Here is a 17,424-nt window from a genome sequence, read left to right on the forward strand (position 1 = left end):
AGATAGACACAGCGGCCAGGCACTCATCCAGCACCTGAGAGGCCTCCTTGGAATTAGGTGGAAAAGAGTAGTAGAGTTGTGTGTCATCTGCGTAGAGATGGCACCCAACTCCAAAACTCCGGATGACCTCTCCTAGTGGTTTCATGTAGATGTTAAAAAGCATGGGAGACAGAATAGAGCCTTGCGGGACCCCACAGGTCAAAGGCCAGGGGTCCGAGCAGGCATCTCCCAGCTTCACCATCTGGGTTCGTCCCTCCAGGAAGGACCGGAGCCACGACAAAATAGTGCCCCCAAGACCCATCCCAGAGAGTCAACCCAGAAGGATACCATGATCAATGGTATCAAAAGCTGCTGAGATGTCCAAGAGAACCAACAGAGTCACACTCCCCCTGTCCAGCTCTCTATGGAGGTCATCCACCAAGGCGACCAAGGCTGTCTCGGTGCCGTGACCAGGCCTGAAACCAGACTGTGACTGATCTAGGTAGTTAATGCCATCCAAAAAGCCCTGGAGCTGGGAGGCAACCACCCGCTCCAGCACCTTACCCAAAAAAAGGGAGGTTGGAGATCGGTCTGTAATTGTTCAGCACTGTGGAGTCAAGGGAAGCCTTTTTGAGGAGTGGACGAACCACAGCCTGTTTCAAATTAGATGGAAAAATCCCTTGCTCCAACGATGCATTAATGATCAACACAAACCAATCAACCAACCCCTCCCTGGCCGATTTAATTAGCCAAGATGGGTCTAGAGCTGAAGTGGTTGCCCTCACAGTCCCAAGGACCTCTTCCACGGTCTCAGGAAGAACAAGCCTAAAAGAATCCCACAAAATTGGACAAGCAGATGCCTCAATCACCTCATCTGGTACTGTGATCTAAATGAAATCTGAATGAAAGCAACATCTTGAATATTTGGGTACTATTGGGAAGAGATTATAGACAGTCCCCCTTCCCCCAACAGTCTTTATTATTTTTAACAACATATATTAACTACTTCAAGAAGTTAGTAAAGCAGGGTATAAACTAGGGGTAAAGGTGAATCCCTTTGAATTTCCACATGAATGGGACTTCAGTTCCCCTTATGCCATTGGTTATGTTGGATGGGGTCAATGGGAGTTTAAGTTAACATTTCTAGAGGACCAGAGGTTTCCAACTTTTAGTGTGAAAACTTCAAACAAATGTTATCCCTCAAAACCTGTGGAAGACTTGTGTTCCATATACAGCATATTATGCTTTTATGAATAAACAATAGTAGTACTCTTTTATTTAATTATTATACCTGTTCATATTGACTAAAAATAATAAATTAAGCACCCCCCCCCCCCAAATGGCTTTAGACGTGGAGTGGGGGCATATGCTTTAAATGGTTTCCTAGAATCACTAGAAATTTAAGTCCACTGGTGAGGATGGGATCCTCTCCTAGGATAAAGAAAGCTATGCAGCCATGAGACAATAGGAGTATTTTATTATTGAAAGTAAGTGAAGCAAAGGCAAACAATACTTTCAGGTCTGGGGTAGTTATGAACTCTTTCAGTTCATAAAGGAAAGGCAAGCAGTTAAAGTTAAAGCAGTTAAAGTTAAAGCAGTTAAAGTTTTCTCCTGGGGGGAAAAACGTTTAACATCCAAGGCTTCCTGACAGGGTATAATCCCCGGGCAAAGCCTTTGCCAACTAGAGGTCATGGGGGCTAATGTAGCTACAGGAAGACCATTTCTGCTGCCCAGGTCTCCAGATACTAGGTCACTCCATTACATTACATAGGGCCTATTTCAAAAGCTACAGGGGTGAAATTAGATAGTGATGGTTTTCAATCGATTTGATAATGAAGAATCATATTCTACCTTTATATTGCTGCTCCAATAAGGATATTGGGGGTTGGTTCACTCAACATCCAGTTTTACTCCCCCCCCCCCCCCCAGGAACTAAATTGACCAGGCCAGTTGAGGAAATCAGTGAAATTGTTCAGAAGTGATCTACAGCAAGCAAGCCTTTGATTCCATTCTAGTTCAAAGCAAGAAAATGTATTTGGTAGGACAAAGTTGGAGAGCTGGTCCCAAACTCTTAGATAATCTTCAGTGGTGTTGTTGTCACCTATTCTTTGGCCCCTGAAACAATAGTTCCCTAATCTCATAGGGACATATGGCTTAATTACTTTTGACAAGTGTGGAGAAAGGGCTCCCGTGACTAAGGACTTCATGCCATTAATGGGGGAGGGAGTGGAGGGAACCGTCTTAGTCCGTTCCCTTCCATCTTTCCCCATTTGGTGGGATGGCCAACGATCACATGCCTGACCCCCCGCCCCCAATTTTCTGCTGTTTTTCTTCTTTTGGAGTTGGATAACACCCAACTCTTGAAGACATGTGTAGAGTTCCATTTCCATGAGCTGCAGAAATGGAGCCTCACAGAGTCCCACCAGAAGTGCCTTTACATCAAGTAATGGGCTTCAATGAGCTCCGTTTCCATTCACATCTCAGGTCTCAATGTATTCCTAATCCCATCTGATGAGATCCTAAAGTGCTTTTTTAAACTCTCTGATTAAAGAATAATTATGCAGGTTCTTATAAAGTTACTATGCAAAACTTTACCCATCTTGGGTTGTTGTAGGTTTTCCGGGCTATATGGCCATGTTCTAGAGGCATTTTCTCCTGACGTTTCGCCTGCATCTATGGCAAGCATCCTCAGAGGTAGTGAGGTCTGTTGGAAGTAGGAAAATCGGTTTATATATCTGTGGAAAGACCAGGGTGGGACTGTAGGTGATTTGTATGAGAGTAAAGATGATGATCCACCCAGAGGAAAAGTGTTCTTGCCATACATCAAGGGAACCACTGACTGCATAGGGAAACTGATGAGGAAACACAACATACAAACCACCTACAGACCCACCAAGAAAATCCAACAAATGCTATGTTCAGCAAAAGACAAGAGGGATCCTCTCACCTCTGCAGGAGTCTACCGTATTCCATGCAGTGGTGGACTAGTCTACATAGGGACCACCAAACGCAGCGCCCAGACACGCATCAAGGAACATGAAAGGCACTGCAAACTACTCCAACCAGAGAAATCAGCCATAGCAGAGCACCTGATGAACCAACCTGGACACAGCATATTATTTGAGAACACAGAAATGCTGGACCACTCTCACAACCACCATGTCAGACTACACAGAGAAGCCATTGAAATCCACAAGCATGTGGACAATCTCAACAGAAAGGAAGAAACCATGAAAATGAACAAAATCTGGCTACCGGTATTAAAAAAAACTCAAAAATTGCAACAGCAAAACAACAGAGAGTAAACAATCGGGCACATCAAATCACCTCCCAAAGAAAGATTCCCCCAGGCACTTCCAAGCCATTAAATGCTAATGAAGGTGGTCAGTTGAAACACTCACACCTAGCTTCAGCAGACAAAAGTCCTTTGTCCCACCCTGGTCTTTCCACAGATATATAAACCCATTTTCCTACTTCCAACAGACCTCACTACCTCTGAGGATGCTTGCCATAGATGCAGGTGAAACGTCAGGAGAAAATGCCTCTAGAACATGACCATATAGCCTGAAAAACCTACAACAACCCAGTGATTCCGGCCATGAAAGCCTTCGACAATACATTTACCCATCTTTCTTTGCAGTGATTCGTAATAATAACTTTTGCAAATATTAATTTAGTATCTGTTGGTCACTGCCATGCTATCCTTTTAATTATTCCATTAGAATAATGCTCTAACCCAGGGGTCCTCAAACTAAGGCCTGAGGGCCAGATATGGCCCTCCAAGGTCATTTATCCGGCCCTCACTCAGGGTCACCCTAAGTCTGAAACAACGTGAAAGCACACAACGACAATAACAACCTTATCTCATCAGCCAAAAGCAGGCCCACACAGAGGCGGCCCTAGGTAATTTTCAATGGTAAGCAAATAATATTTTGCCCCCCCCCCCCAAAAAAAAAACCAATCACTGAGATACACACACACACACATATGGGCATGGACAAATTTTGGCCCTCCGGGTATTTTGGACTTCCTACTGGCTGTTTGGAATTGTGGGAGTTGAAGTCCAAAACACATGGAGGGCCAAAGTTGGCCTATGCCAACACACACACACACACACTAGCCGTCCCCTGCCACACATTGCTGTGATCCAGTCTGGTGATCTTGAAGAGAAAGTTGGTTTCTAATCTATGCCTTTCTGCTTATGGGTAAACAGTATTTCTTGTTTCTTTGTCAGTGTTGATTTGGAGATTGTCTGGTTTGCCTACTCTGGAACATGCAACACATCATTGTCCTTCTTTAGGGATCCCTTTCAAATCTATGATATTATATCTTCCATATGTGTGTGTGTGTGTGAATCATATAGATCTATCTCTATCTATGGCTGGATGGCTCTTGGTCAGGAGGGCTTTGATTATGTTTTCTTGCTCTGGTGAAGGGAGTTGGTCTGGATGGCCATGCAGTACATAAATATCCATTTGAGGCAGAATTTCCTAGCTAACAATCATCTAAGTAAATGCAGCCGGATGACAAATAAGCAGCTCTGTTACATTATCTGACTAACAAGTTTATCCTCTGATAAGATTAAAGTGTTTTAAATTGTTGTTGTTGTGTGCTCTCAAGTCAATTCCGATTTATGGGTACCCTAAGGCAAACATAACAAAGTGCAATTCATCAGGTATCAAAGGGCCCTTCAACATTGCCATGTAACCCAGAATAACAAGGCAGATAATCCACATTATCTTCTTTGAACTGGGTTATCTGAGTTCACACTGCCATATAATCCAGTTCAAAGCAGAGAATGGATTTCAGTAAGGCCTTCAACAAGGTCCCCCATGACCTTCTGGCAAACAAACTAGTCCAATGTGAGCTACACAAAACTACGGTAAGGTGGATCTGTAATTGGTTAAATGGACGAACCCAGAGGGTGCTCACTAATGCTTCATCCTGGAAAGAAGTGATGAGCGGAGTGCCTCAGGGTTCCCTCCCGGGCCTGGTCCTGTTCAACATCTTTATTAACGACTTAGATGAAGGGTTAGAAGGCAGGATCATCAAGTTTGCAGATGACACCAAATTGGGAGGGATAGCCAATACTCCAGAGGACAGGAGCAGGATTCAAAATGATCTTGAGAAATTAGAGAGATGGGCCAAAACTAACAAAATGAAGTTCAACAGGGACAAATGCGAGATACTCCACTTAGACAGGAAAAACAAAATGCAAAGATACAAAATGGGGGACGCCTGGCTCGAGAGCAGTACATGTGAAAAAGATCTTGGAGTCCACGTGGACAACAAGTTAAACTTGAGCCAACAATGTGATGTGGCAGCAAAAAAAGCCAATGGGATTTTGGCCTGCATTAATATCAGCATAGTGTCTAGATATAGGGAAGTCATGCTCCCCATGCTCTATTCTGCTTTGGTTAGACCACACCTGGAATATTGTGTCCAATTCTGGGCACCACAATTCAAGAGAGATATTGACAAGCTGGAATGTGTCCAGAGGAGGGCAACTAAAATGATCAGGGGTCAGGAGAACAAGCCCTATGAGGAGCGGCTTAAGGAGCTGGGCATGTTTAGCCTGAAGAAGAGAAGGCTGAGAGGAGACATGATAGCCATGTATAAATATGTGAGAGGAAGCCACAGGGAGGAGGGAACAAGTTGTTTTCTGCTCTCCTGGAGACTAGGACGCAATGGAACAATGGCTTCAAACTACAAGAGAGGAGATTCCATCTGAACACGAGGAAGAACTTTCTGACTGTGAGAGCCGTTCAGCAGTGGAACTCTCTGCCCTGGAGTGTGGTGGAGGCTCCTTCTTTGGAAGCTTTTAAACAGAGGCTGGATGGCCATCCATCAGGGGTGATTTGAATGCAATATTCCTGCTTCTTGGCAGAATGGGGTTAGACTGGATGGCCCATGAGGTCTCTTCCAACTCTTTGATTCTATGATTCTATTATTCTATCTGTACAGTATTTTATATGGCAGCATAGATGGGGCTGAAAACCCTTTCTACACTGCCTTATACCCTGGGATTGGAACTGAAATTATTTGCTTTAAACTGGTTTAAACACTGCCAGATAATAATAATAATAATAATAATAATAATAATAATAATAATCTTTATTTATTAATGTGGGATAAGAAAATAATCTGGGTTTAGATCCTGGGTTATAGGGCAGTGTAGATCCAAAACCCCTTCTACACAGCTGTATCCAGATTCTCTGCTTTGAACTGAATTATATGGCACTGTAGACTCAGGGCCCTTCCACATAGCCCCATATCTCAGAATATCAAGGCAGAAAAACCCACATTATCTGAGTGTGGACTCAGATAACCCAGTTCAAAGCAGATATTGTGGGATTTTCTGCCTTGATATTCTGGGTTATATGTTTGTGTGGAAGGTCCCTGACAGGTCCTATATTCTAGGATCTGATCCCAGATTTTCTGCTTTGAACTGGATTATATGAGTCTGCACTGCCAGATAATCTGAGATAAACTGAAAACCTGGGATCAGATCCTGGGATATAAGGTCTGCCTGGAAGGGCCCTGTGACAATCCAGTTCAAAGCAGATAATATGAAAAAGAAAATAAGAAAAAGAAAAAAACTCAACTCTGGGGGATTTTTTGTTTTTGGTTTTGCACATCCCCCTGCCACTGATATTCTGGATTATGTAGTTGTGCAGAAGGGCCCTAAACCTCCCTCTACACTGCCATATACTCAGGGGGAGTGGGTGGCTGGGAGTGGAGTGGGGAGGTCGGCGGGAGAGGTTGCCCCCGGCTGCTCTTGCCCCGCCCCCATGGATGGCCCTTCCTGCCGCCGCTGCCCAGTCACTCCAAGCTTGAGAGGGAGCCGGGGGCAGGGACAGCTCAGCTGGCCACCACCCCACCAGCTTCCCTGATAACCAGGCCTGCCGCTCCTCCTCCTCTTGCTCCCCCCTCGCCCTCGGCATCTCCAAGTGGCACGGCCTGAGGAGGAGGAAGAGAAAGGGACGGAGGATGGGGGGGGGGGGGGGGGAGAGGAACGGAAGGTACCCTTTTTGGGATATTAATTATATGAATACACAAATTTATAAACATACACATTCCTCTTAAGGAATTTTTGTGTTTGCTTTCATCTCATTGCATTGCATTATACCATGTGGACATGAGGATATTACATTTTCATAATGTCTTTCATAAAGACTGAGACTTTATCCCTCAGTAACCCTTTACAAACTCTGCAACCCTTAACACATAGACTAAGATTTCTCTAATTTAATCATTTAGACACTTCATACTTTCTATAGGTAACTGTTAAGGCATTATAAAATTTCATAAATGCTTTTGCATATGCAGAATTCAATCTCTTCTATCATATCTATAACTGTCTATCCATCAAGGAATACAGCCCCATCTGTTGTGAATTAAGCCTCTCTAGACAGGCATTCAAAGATTAATCACCTTGAACAGTGTTAAATCTTAATCTATATCAGACATTCATTCATTACATTCATAATTAAACATATATCCATTTTGGCATTGCTTACATTTCCCCCTTACCAGTGCCATATTTTAGCATGTTTGGGCAGGTTGGAAACCTTGTACTCTTATCAGAAACAGGCCAGCTGTTGCGACAGTAGTCTTATCAGTACAGACATACGAGGAACATTCATTAAAGATTTCCCCTGACCTACTTGTATTTATCACAGGATGCTGAAACTTTACATGTGTGTTGATATAAGTCTCTAAAGGTTATGTGCCAATTTACAACTCAGAACTGATAATGACCTTAATTTTACAGATGCTGAAGTGGTGTGAGGTTTGATAGTGGACCCAGTAGAATACAGAGCTGTCATCAAGATCCTTTACTTGAAAGGCTGCACACCAAAGGAGACTTTTGATGAGATGAAAGAGGTTTATGGTGATAATTCCCCATCATATTATGTAGTCAAGAACTGGCATTGTCAGTTCAAATGTAGTCGAACTTTGGTGAAAACACCTCTAATTCTAGGGACACCCCACTCTGGTATTGATGAACACACCATTCAGCAAGTAGAGGTCGCCATTTTAGAAAATTGCCACATAACCATTCACCACCTATCAAATGTCAAGATTAGTGTGGGTCATTGGAAAAAAAAATCACCCAAGACCATCTTCACATGCATAAGGTATCCACTCGCTGGGTTCTCCCAGCTGCTCACACCTTTCCAGAAGCAGGCACGAGTTAAATGTTCTCAGGCTCTATTGATGATGTGTCAAGGAAACCAGGAGGACTTTTTCAACATACTGATCACAGTGGATGATTGCTGGGTCCATCACTATGATCCTGAGACTAAAGTCCAGTCAATACAATCATGACTCACCGCCTCCAAAGAAGGCACGTGCCCAACTCTCGGCAGGCAAGGTCATGCTCCAGGACAGCAAAAAACAAACCAGCTCCCTCCTCCTTATGACAGCCTTTCAAATATTCACACATGGCAATCATGTCTCCCCTCAACCTTTACTTCTGCAGGCTCTTTAAACTGCTCCTCATAGGGCATGGTCTCCAGACCTTTGATCATTTTAGTTGCCCTCCTCCTTTGATGTTCCAGCCTGTCAAAGTCTCTCTTAAATTGTGGTGCCCAGAATTGGACACAGTATTCCAGGTGAGGTCTGACCAAATCAGAACAAAAGGATACCATGACTTGCCTTGATCTAGACCAGAGGGCCCAAACTAAGACTCATGGGCCCTCAAGGTCTTTTACCTGGTCCCTGTTCTAAACTTTAGACTTTGAGTCACTCTAAGTCTAAAACAACATGAAGGTACACAACAACAACAATCCTTATTAATGTTATCTCATTTGCCAAAAGCAGGCCCACACTTTCCATTGAAATACTGTTAGCTTATGTTGGCTAAAATTGTTCTTCATTTTAGACATTGCATTGTTCTTTCATGGTTTTTTGTACTACAAATAAGATATGTGCAGTGTGCATCAGCATTGTTTCATTTTTTTTCAAACTATAGTCCGTCCCCCCCCAACAGTCTAAGGGACTGTGAACCAGCCCTTGGCATAAAAAGTTTGAGGACCCCTGATCTGGACACTATACCCCTTTTGATTCAGTCCAAAATCCCATTGGCTTTGTAAGCTGCTGCATCACACTGGTGGCTCATTTTCAGCTTGTTGTCAACTAGGTTGTCCAAGATCTTTTTCACAAGAACTGTTGTTGGGCCAGGCGTATCCCATCCTGTATTTCTGCATTTCATTTTTTTCTACCTCTTTTTCCCCTTTCTTGAAGGTAGGGTAAGTATTAAGTAGATAGGTTCTTGTGGGTTTTTTTGGGCTATAGAGCCATGTTCTAGAGGCATTTCTCCTGACGTTCGCCTGCATCTATGGCAAGCATCCTCAGAGGTTGTGAGGTCTGTTGGAAGTAGGAAAAATGGGTTTATATATCTGTGGAATGGCTGGGGTGGGGCAAGGAGCTCTTCCCTGCTGCAGTTAGGTGTGAATGTTTAGCCGATCACCTTCATTAGCATTTGAAGGCCTTCCTGAGCCTGGGAAAATCTGTTGCTGGGAGGTGTTAATCTGTGCCTGGTTTTTTCCTCTCTGTTGTTTAGCCAGGCACAGATTAACCAGGCACAGATTAACACCTCCCAGCAACAGATTTTTCCCAGGCTCAGGAAGGCCTTCAAATGCTAATGAAGGTGATCAGCTGAAACATTCACACCTAACTGCAGCAGGGAAGAGCTCCTTGCCCCACCCCAGCCATTCCACAGATATATAAACCCATTTTTCCTACTTCCAACAGACCTCACAACCTCTGAGAATGCTTGCCATAGATGCAGGCGAAACGTCAGGAGAAATGCCTCTAGAACATGGCCCTATAGCCCGAAAAAACCCACAAGAACCTAGTGATTCCAGCCATGAAAGCCTTCGACAATATATTAAGTAGATGTTTTTCCAGATTTAAATTGAAGCCAAGTTTTCACTTATACATACATACATCCTAATCTTGCATCATATCCACCATGCGATAAAAGTACTGTATTTTACAAATATATTTTCAGGTCTCAATACCTCTCTAAAGTACACATTCTGGAATTCCATGGAGTCATTGCAGTTAAAGTGGAATTATAGCAATGTAATTATGCAATGTGAAAGGCCCCTTTGAAGAGGCTCATGGGTTTGAGGAAAACATTTTTCCAGAAGAGTTTCTGGGTTTCACATATCTTGAAATCATGCATTTACAGGATGGTCTATACTTAATTCTGCCTCGTGCCCTCATACTAGACACCAGGCATCTATTACTGTAACATTTCACCTTTTATAACCTACATTTAATTTTCCCTTCAATACAGCAAATGGTGGGTGTTTTACAAATAACAATTTCATGGAGTGGTGTATTACTGCTTTAGCTTATGACCCCCCCCCCCCCCCCCAAACACACACACTATGATGAACACAATGCAGGTTATTAGATCACTAAAAGTCCTGAGAACAAAACAAATTCATCCAGGAAGTAAATAATGAGTAAGTAAATAAAGTAAGTAAGTAAAAAGCCTTCGACAATACAGTAAGTAAATAGTACAAAAGATTTTGAAGCAAAAGATGTAAAGGTTTTTACATCTTTAAATGGTGGAAGATTGATCACCATGGATCTAACCAAGCCATCAATAAAGTAAGCCATCTTTGACATTGTCATCCTCTTCAAATTCAGCTATTTGTCATTTATCTAGGGGCTTCATCACAAAGGCCAGGAAAAGTGTCCTGCTTCGCCTAGCTTCAGCAAGAAAATAGAGGGGCAGCAGGGTATATTTGCTGCCCTGAGCAGAGTTATCTCTCAACGATGCTACCTACATTGCACATGGGAAGCATCACTCTTCTATAGAGGATCTGTGCTGGCTCCATTGGAGCCATGTGGGAAGCCTCCGGTGTTATGGGGGAAGCATCCAATGACACTATTATTTATTTACCTTACTTATATACCGCTGTTCTCAGCCCGAAGGTGACTCACCCCCTGATTGGGGGTGGAGCCTCCACCGGAAGTCACACAATGTTGTGTGATGGCCAGCATGGAGCTCCATCTAGAAGACAGGGTTCTGGCCCTACTTACCTCTCCGAACGCATCTCCTCCTATGAACCCACTAGGACATTAAGATCATCTGGGGAAGCCCTGCTCTCGGTCCCACCTGCATCACAGGCGTGCCTGGCGGGGATGAGAGACAGGGCCTTCTCAGTGGTGGCCCCTCAGCTGTGGAACGCCCTTCCTACAGATATCAGATCAGCCCCCTCCCTGTTGGCGTTTTGGAGGAAAGTGAAGACCTGGCTGTTCAAACAAGCATTCGAATACTGAATATAGGAATACGGAATAATGAATATAGGAATTGAATATAGGAATACAGAATAATGGATGATGAGAATGGATTCTGATTTTACTGATGAGACGCTAATGATTGTTATATTGATGTTTAATCGTTGATGATGCTACTGTTTTTAACTGTCCCATATTTGTTTTGTGATGTTTTTGCATTGAATTTTGCTGTTGTTAACCGCTTTGAGTCGCCTGAGGGCTGAGAAAAGCGGTATATAAATGAAATAAATAAATAAATAAATAAATAAATAAATAAATATCCCAGGACACTGATTTAGGTTGTTGTGATGGTCATTGATCTGTCTGTCTTTCCAGATATGATCTATCTATTTCCTGACCCTGTTGTTTCACTTCCTTTTTTGATTACTAGTCAGACCCTATATCCCTTTCTTTCCTGTTCTTTTCCTGGGAATATTCTGACAATAAATAAAAGAAAATTGTATTTGGTTTGGTGGGTTCTGAGCTGTCCCCAGGCCTTATGTAGATGGACAAGGTTGTTCCACTTAAGGTCTCTTTTTAAAAAAAGGAAAGGCATTTACTTTTTGCAAGATAACATTTTATTAAAAGCTTCTTCTAAATCTTCTGTCTTGCTATTAGGCAAATCATTTATTTAGGCTCTCAATATTATGCAAGGCAAGAGGGGTGGGAGAGAGATGGAGCATTCTAGCCATGCAATCATCAATAGCACTTACTTCCCTAGCAACCACAGCATACATTACCCTCTAAATACAGATCCTGTTTTCCTCTGTGATCTTTCTGTTTATGTTCTGTCACTTGATAGTCACAAATCTACTAGATTCCAAGAGTATATATGCCAACATAAAATCTGACAGCCCTATCATCAAGAATAGCTATGCTTCATTTTATCATATTGCTTCAGCAGACTGACTTTGTCTAGCTGACCTTGGTTTGTGATTCTGCTTAGGGAAGGTTTAAAGAAAATGCAGTAGTTGGCTATTATATATAAAGTAGCATGAAATGGAAGAAAACAAACTGGGTATGAATTTTCATGGTGGCATTGTCAAAGCTGCTTAAGCAAGTTATATGGTGGCTTGAAGAGCAGTGGTTTTCTTTCTCAGAGTTCTTATTAGATTTACACCAATAAAATATATCCATGTGATAAGTGTCATTAGTTTCTCCAGTTTCAAAAGGAAAAGGAAAAAAAAAAAGCTTTTTGGTTATGGGAGAAATAACTCACTAGAAGTACAGAAATACTATTAGGGCAATATGCAGACAGCATTAGAGCAAACATAGAAGGGAAAATATTTATCACCTAACCCTGGGGAATTCAAAATCAACATTAAGGGAACACTAGATATGTATGTATATGGGAGGGGGAAGGAATGTACAAGCATGTATCACCGAGAAAGAGAGAAGAAATTGTTAATTTTGATGTTTCCAGCTTAATAATAACCATGAACTTGTACAATACTGTGCTATACTATTCCAGGAATTTTACTGGTTTAAGAGTATGGACAATGAAATGTTAGTTCTAGGAAAATGTTGGTATGCAGTAACTAATTAGGTTCTTCTCAAATTGAAATTTGATATCCAAACATAATGACATTTCATAAGGAAGGAAAGGATTGAGGGAATTTTGAAATGAGAAAAGGGAGGGGCTACATTTTCTGTTGAAACAGAGAAAACATTAATTTTTAATTGATTCAGATGGCTGAGTTGAAAGTAATCACACAAATGTCAATTCAAAGACAAATGAAATGCAGAAATACAAGAGTGGGAATTGTTAAGGCAACAGCATAAAACTCAAGGGTGTCATTGTGATATTTTTATATGTACTTAAAGGAGAGCTGAAATTCAGATCAGACTTCAGAAAAGCTTACCTCTAGACCCTATTTTCAGTACTAGTGCTCAACTCTGAAGATGTGGCTGAAGATCTTAATGCAAGAATGTTTCCTGATAAGAATAGTAATCCCCTAGTTTCTTCTAGCATTTTTATTTCCAGATGACAGTTTTAGAACTACAGAAAATACAGCAAAGTTCTCTTCATAGTCAAGTTAAGATTTTTGTTTTGGGGGCTCACAAGGGCCCTGCAATAATCTGGGCAAAACAGCTGAGGGGTATAGTCACATCTATTGGCAATACAGCAATAGGGATCATTAAAGACAATTGTCCAGTGAGAATGACCAATGTGGAGAGAGGTGTGAAAGCTTTGAGATATGTCCAAGATAAAAGGCTATAAAACAGAGTGAATCTACACCTCAGAATAAATGTAACTTGACAACACTTTAACTGCCACGCTCAATGCCATGCAATTATAGGGAGTTAGAATTTTACAATGGCTTTGGCCTTTCCTGCCAACTAATGCTGGTGCCTCACCAAATTCCAGTTCCCATGATTCCTTAGTACATACTGGATGCACCCAAAGTGCCACAAGGCTCAAGAGAAACTGAATGATTGATCCAAGGCTTTGAAGAAACCTTTGATACTGATGGAAACTCCCAAAGACCCAGAACAGTAACTTTTCATTAGGTCACTGAGTTGTGTGAATTTGTGTGTGTGTGTGTGTGTGTGTGGGGGGGGGGGGGGGTATGAACACTCTAGATCTCAAGCAGAATATAAGAAGTTCTATACCTAGTTAGTTTCCAGGATTCCACCAAATGGAGCCAGAACATTTAAAGTGATGTCAGTTCTGTAACTGTGTGGAATTCATTTCCTCCAAATGTCATTCTAGCCACTAACCAAAAATACTTCCCAGTTTCCCTCCCATTCATTCTGAGGTTTTTCCCTTTCGTCCCTCTTTTTATTTGCCTTCTCACACAGGGTGAAAATATTCTAGGACCAAAAAATCCAGAAAAACAATGGGACATGTGATTATCTCATGGATTGCTTTAAGCTTTAATTTATCATTACTAGGTAAGTGACAAGAGGTGGGATGAGAGAAACCACATTGAGAACCAAGGACAAGTCTTTGGAGGATTGCAAAGCTTTGTGATGATAGGCAGGAGCATTTAAAAAGAAAAAGAAAAGAAAGAAACACCCTGGGTTTTCCTTGCTAACATTTGAACTGAACTGAACAAAAGTCTTGGAACATCTGCTCTTCATATTATGGAATGCTATTTTTAGTCCCAACTAGCATAGACCCATCAAATTAACTTTGTAAGTCAATACTGCCATAAGTTTAATTGATTCAATGATTTTCTTGAAGAGTGTGGGCCCTTCCTCACAGCCCTATATCCCAGAATATCAAGACAGAAAATCCCACAATATCTGCTTTGAACTGAGTTATCTGAGTCCACACTGCCATATTAAATTGAATAAGATCAGTAAAGATTATGAACTCAAAAGCTTTTATAAATACTTTTGAATGTATGGACACTGCTGCCTATTGGATTCAATGACAATGGACTCTGATCCTGGCTCCCTGTTTGGTCAGACTGGTTCAAGAAGTTGTTGACTCTTTGGCACCAGCTGAGTTGGCTGATTATGAGGTCATGGAGGCAATTTTGAGCACTTTGAATTTTTCACAGGATAGCTATCATTGCCAGTTTAGAGAAGTATAATATTAGCCTTAAATGCATTCAAGGGCAGTGGTTCAGAAATTGATAGCAAATGGACTGAATTGGCTTAAACCAGCTGTGAAAAATGTGACACAGGTGGTGGAGCAAGTAATGCTGGAGCAATTTATAAATCTTATGTCCTTGGAAGCTTGCAATTTAATAAGGTACCTGAAGCTGAATACACTGGATGTTATGGTGGTATTGATGGAAGTTTTTGCAAGGGCAGAAGAAGCTGAGAGCAAACACCCTCAACCTAGCACATCTCGAGGGCAACTAGATACCCAAGTGACAGACAATGAAAAAAGTGCCAGTAACAAGCCAAGAGTTTTGGGAGGACAGCCCAACTATCCACCATATACAAACAAGATGCTAGGAAGAGGCTACAGATTGTCAGGGACTCTCTTTGTGTGCGGTCTGAAGACCAAAGATGCTCGGGAAAATGAAGCTAGAAACCTCATACTGTGTTATAAATGTGGACAAGAGGGGCACTTGAAAGATCAAATCTTTGAGTTACTCTTTGGGAAGCAGCCAAGAGAAATTTTGGACCTGGTTATGGAGGGTGGGGAAGAAGAGACTTGTTTCACTCATTTGGTATTGCGACATGTACTATAGATGGAGTGCCACCTTAAGATAGCATTCCAGATACCAAAAGAGCATTTAGAAAAAGCCCAGACAACTCAAAAGTCTTTTTTATGATCAAAGGGCACGATTGAAAGTGTTTCAGCCAGGACAGAGAGCAAAATGTCATGTTTCTGGATTTAACAAAAGAGTATTGGCAGATTGCTTTAATGAAAAGACAATGTTTGCCACCCCTAGGGGGCTCTATCAATTTATATTCATAGCCTTTGAGTTGCATGGAGTGGTTGATGGATATTGTATTAAGACGAGTACAATATTGTGCTGATCAATGATATCATTATTTTCATTCCTCCATGGGAAGGCCATGTGGTCCATTTATAGAGGGTTCTTAGACAGGCCAGTGTTACTGCTAATCCCAAGAAATATAAATCGGCACAAATCAAGTTGCCCTAATTAGGTTACATTGTAGGTGGGGACAGATTAGTGTTCAAAAAGATTGATCAGGCAGTTCAATGGCCCAAGCTCAAATGAAAAGAGAGGTCAAACAATTCTTGGGGTGGATAAATTTTTGTTCAGTGTTTCACCAGTCTAGTGTCCCCCTTAACTGATTGGTTAAGAAGTGGTCTCTGAAGAAAATCAGACTGGGGGAGCAAGAGGAGCAGGCATCAGGTTCCAGTATTGACTGCATCTGATTTTGTCCAGCTTTTCATTATGCAAACATATGCCTTGGGATATGGGTTGGGAGAAATCTTGGCACAACAGGGAGGTACAGAGGAAGATCCCATCTTGTATCTGAGCAAGAAATTAAGTCCCAGGGAACACTTACTTACTTAGGCGATCCCTCATAGTCCGAGGTTGATGGTCCTTCAAGTTCGGTGTCCTGGCAGTGGGTCCATAGGTGACTGTGGAGCCCTATTCTTGATCTACATCTTCTTCCGCACTGAGGGCATTGGTTTCCAGGTGGAAGGGAGTCTCGGTCGGGGTTGGCTTGACACGCCTTCCTCTTGGCACATTTTTCTCTTTCACCCTCCATTCGTGCCTCTTCAAATTCTGCAGCACTGCTGGCCACAGCTGACCTCCAGCTGGAGTGCTCAAGGGCCAGGGCTTCCCAGTTCTCAGTGTCTATGCTAGAGTTTTTGAGGTTGGCTTTGAGCCCATCTTTAAATCTCTTTTCCTGTCCACCAACATTCCATTTTCTGTTCTTGAGTTCAGAGTAGAGCAACTGCTTTGGGAGACGGTGGTCGGGCATCCGGACAACATGGCCGGTCCAGCGGAATAGATGGCAGAGGACCATTGCTTCAATGCTGGTGGTCTTTGCTTCTTCCAGCACGCTGACGTTTGTCCGCCTGTCTTCCCAAGAGATTTACAGAATTTTCCAGAGGCAGCGCTGATGGAATCGTTCCAGGAGTTGCATGTGATGTCTGTAGACAGTCCACGTTTCACAGGCATAGAGCAGGGTTGGGAGGACAATAGCTTTATAAACAAGCACCTTGGTATCCCTACGGATGTCCAAGTCCTCAAACACTCTCTGCTTCATTTGGAAAAATGCTGCACTTGCAGAGCTCAGGCAGTGTTGTATTTCGGTGTCCATGTTGACTTTGGTGGAGAGGTGGCTGCCAAGGTATTGGAAATGGTCAACATTTTCTAATGTTACACCATTAAGCTGTATCTCGGCATTGGAAAGGGGTTGGCTGGTGACTGCTGGAACAGCACTTTGGTTTTCTCGATGTTCAATGACAGGTTGAGCTTCTCGTATGCTTCTGCAAAGGTGTTTAGAGTGGCTTGTAGATCTTCTGAATGCGCATAGACAATCAGCATACTGGAGTTCTATAACAGATGTTGTTGTAACCTTGGTTTTGTTGTAACCTTGGTTTTGGCTTTCAGTCTGCTGAGGTTAAACAGCTTGCCATCTGTCCGATAGATGATTTCCACTCCGGTGGGAAGCTTCCCATCAACAAGGTGAAGTATCATAGCGATGAAGATGGAGAATAACTAAGGGGCTGGTTTGGCTCTGCTCTCTTAGAGT

This window comes from Anolis sagrei, chromosome 2 (assembly GCF_037176765.1).
Source record: "Anolis sagrei isolate rAnoSag1 chromosome 2, rAnoSag1.mat, whole genome shotgun sequence".
NCBI lineage: Eukaryota > Metazoa > Chordata > Lepidosauria > Squamata > Dactyloidae > Anolis > Anolis sagrei.